We start from the raw sequence: 3,961 nt of genomic DNA, 5'->3' as shown, positions 1-3,961 counted from the left end.
GCATGCACTTAGATAGGGTCCTCCCATAGAAATCTCGTAATAATAGCATGGTTATGTCTTAGAGGCCATGTGATATACGAGACCTTGTCACGGTACGGTCAGTATTCTAGTGATAAATTATTATTCATACATCAACAATAATAAATGTGATAACATACGTATCTCTGTAAAAATAATATATTTTAAAATAAAGCCTGTATATTGCCACTATAAAATGTCTGATCGATGACGCTTTAAAGTGTACTTTTGAGACATATCAAATATTATTGACAATCGAACTCGCGTCAGGTCTACAAATTATGCTTTACTGCAATATGTTAAAAACGTCGCAGTTTCAATATTCAATATTTACGAAATAATAGATTTTTTTCCTGAATTTACTAAGTTTGTTCAAAAGTTGTTAAGCAACCCAGTTCAGAACTTATCATTCTTTTATCTCAGGAAAGGCTGCATTTCAGAAGAGGCTGGACCCAACTGTACAAAATTAAAGATTAGAGGAGTTAACGTTTTTTTAATATAAACATTTACATGAGAATAGTATCTTAATTACGTCAAAAATGCAATCATTTAGAAAATCTTTTTTTTTCTATTACATAGATTTATTTGTATTTGAGGATTGCAATGCCAAACATAAAAATGTTCTAGTACTACTCTGGCATTTGTGGGCAGGCTTAGGCAATAATAGGGTTTGGGTCTTGGGATAAACCACATTTCTTCCCAAGCATTATTCAACAGCTGCAAATCAAAAGTGATCTACTCAGCAAAAAAGAACATATACAGCGCAGCTCTGTATCACAGTGGGCATCTCTTGCATTGCTGAGCATACCACAGTCTCTATCCCAGACTACAGACTCACACATCTTCATCAGCAACACCTTAACAGTCTTCTGAATTCCCAACTCAACTGTTGTCTAATGCAGTGCACAAACTCTCTGCCCATGAGACAATATATATTAATCTCATACCACAAACCACAATATTATATGCCAGAAGTGGGACAGTGCACAACTACTTCATCCAGACACACTTATAGCAGACACAGGCATGCGGTTACTGTATACAGTAGCTCCTTGTTATAATAACAGTAAGTACTGGCTACCTCTTCCCAATTGTAAAAAAAAAAGGTTAGATGGATAAGACTGTATTGATCCCAAAGGGAAATTGAGGTGTTACAGCAGCCCAGCCCAAGACAAGCAAAAACAGACATCAGAATAGACTTAAAATAAAATAAGTACAGCAATACAAAACAAGCTATAGTTAGGTGTGTGCAAAAAAAAATGCTGATAGTCACTGTAAAAAAAAATATACAGTATGTGCAACATGTGCATAGGTTTATACAGATTGAAAGTACCACAGTATAAACAGTATATTAATGCAGTGTCCAAAAAGTACAATAGTGCAACATGTTGTCCATAGATAAGCAGATGAATAGCTAACAGTCCTAGACTAGGGCAGTGTTATAGATAGATAAGACTTTATTGATCCCGAAGGGAAATTGATGTGTTACAGAAGTCCAGCCCAAGACAAGCAAAAACAGACATCAGAATAGACGAAAAATCAAAAGATGTACAGTAATACAAAATAAATATGAAATAAATACATAGGTGTGTGCAAAATATGTTCATAGTCACTGTAAAAACAATTAAATATGTGCAAAATGTGCATAGGTATATACAGATTGAGTGTCCAAAAAAAGTACAATGTACTTTTGTACAATGTACACCCTGACAGTCGCTGAGAGGAAGGACCTGCGGAAACGTTCCCTTGAACACCATAGCTGGAGCAGTCTGTTACTAAAAGTGCTCCACTGCTTAATAACAGTCCCATGTGGCGGATGAGGGGCATTTTTCATGATGGCTGTGAGCTTGGACAGCAATCTTCTCTCTTTCACCACCTCCAGAGGGTCATGGCTAGAGAGAGCCTAGATACATTTATGTAAAGTAATGGTTAACAATGCAACAGAATTCATTAATCAAATGCAAAACAAACTGTTTGATAAACAAATAAATTGGTGATATCAATTTTTAAGAAATTATGCAGAGAGATCATTCAGACCAAACTTGAAACCTGCAAGGTACATCACCATTATGCGGACAAGTGTTTAATGATAATAATTTTATTTCTGAAGCACCTTTCCAAACCCAAGGACACTTTACATAGTGATAAAGCAAAATACAAAAAGTAAAATAAAAACGAGCATATAGGTTTATACAGATATACTGTAGGACAATTAGTCATGGTCACCACAAGTCTTGAGATTTAGTCCTGGGTACAACAACCAAAATAACAGCCTAATTTGAAGGTAGCCTATGGGAGGGTGTGTAAAGATGGAAGAGATGTATGATGGAGCCAGATGATTTACAGCATTGAAAGCGAGTAACATGATCTTTTATTGGATGCACGACTTTAAAGGCAACAACGTAGAGCATTAGGTGTAGAAGTCAAATGTTGTCGAGATCTGGTGTCAGTAGCATAGCTACATTTTGAACATATTGCAACTTGTTGAGAAGAGTGTTGGGGAATAAAGAGTTGGAGAAATAAAGCCTTGACATTATAAATGAATGAATCAGGAACTCAGCATCCGACATTGATAGAAATTGCCTAAGGTGGGACAATATTTCTAATGTGAAAAAAGATGTCTTAATCAAATTTTTTGCATGAGGCTCAAAAGGCAGAAGAGGATCAAGTGTGACTCCCACATTCCTGACTGTGGCTGCTGTGTGAATGGGAAGCCATCAATCATTACTGCAAAACTCTCCAGAATTTTCAGCTGACAGTTGCTGCTGTAGTGACAAGTTATTTAATTTGGAATTAATTGTATTAAACATTTATAAAATTCTTTGTGTGTCTTGCCTAAGCAGCCTGGTGCTGTCCAGGAAGTGGGGTTAAAAAGGCCTCTCTGATCAGAAACATTGTAAAGCTGTATAATAATAATAATAATAATAATTGCTTACACTTATATAGCGCATTTCTGGACATTCCCTCAAAGCGCTTTACAGGTAATGGGGACTCCCCTCCACCACCACCAATGTGCAGCATCCACCTGGATGATGCGACAGCAGCCAAAGTGCGCCAGAACGCTCACCACACTCCAGCTATCAGTGGGAAGGAGAGCAGAGTAATGAAGCCAATTCATAGATGAGGATTATTAGGAGGCCATTGATTGGTAAGGGCCGATGGGAAATTTGGCCAGGATGCCGGGTTACACCCCTACACTTTTCGAGAAACACCCTGGGATTTTTAATGACCACAGAGAGTCAGGACCTCGGTTTTACGTCTCATCCGAAGGACGGCACCTGTTTACAGTATAGTGTCCCCATCACTATACTGGGGCATTAGGACCCAAATGGACCGCAGGGTGAGCGCCCCCTGCTGGCCCCGCTAACATCTCTTCCAGCAGCAACCTAAGTTTTTCCCAGGAGGTCTCACATCCAGGTACTGACCAGGCTCACACCTGCTTAGCTTCAGTGGGTTACCAGTTGTGAGTTGCAGGGTTATGTGACTTCTGGCTATAAAGCTGAATTATGTAATAATGTATAGCGCAGACAGGCTCCAGCAAGTCTCCAGGCTAGTTTCTTCCCAAAACCACAGATCAAAGTCACTATCCATCACCCAAAGGAAGATCCACCAATTTGGAATCTGAAGGGTGAGTACTAGAACCAAATCTGATAGCATCTCAGCCAGTCACCACTTGAGATGTCGTCCCATATTAACTGAATCCCAGTTTTCCACTGTATTCTAATCTCTCCAACCGAACTGGCTGTCAGGCTTTTCCAACCACCTGACTGCAAGTAGTCTAAGTCAGGACTTAAACATTTCTCCAAGAAGCCATGTTGAGAGAGTGAGTAAAGCCTAGATAATCTTCCTCAAATGGAAGAAATCTTGTGTTTGCAAACCCACTGTATTTTCTAATTGGACAGTTGAACTCTTTCTTTTTGTCGATACCCAGAATAACTGAGCA

The sequence above is a fragment of the Lepisosteus platostomus genome, chromosome 2, assembly GCF_059453375.1.
Source record: "Lepisosteus platostomus isolate fLepPlt1 chromosome 2, fLepPlt1.hap1, whole genome shotgun sequence".
NCBI lineage: Eukaryota > Metazoa > Chordata > Actinopteri > Semionotiformes > Lepisosteidae > Lepisosteus > Lepisosteus platostomus.
Note: the sequence above shows the minus strand (reverse complement) of the source record.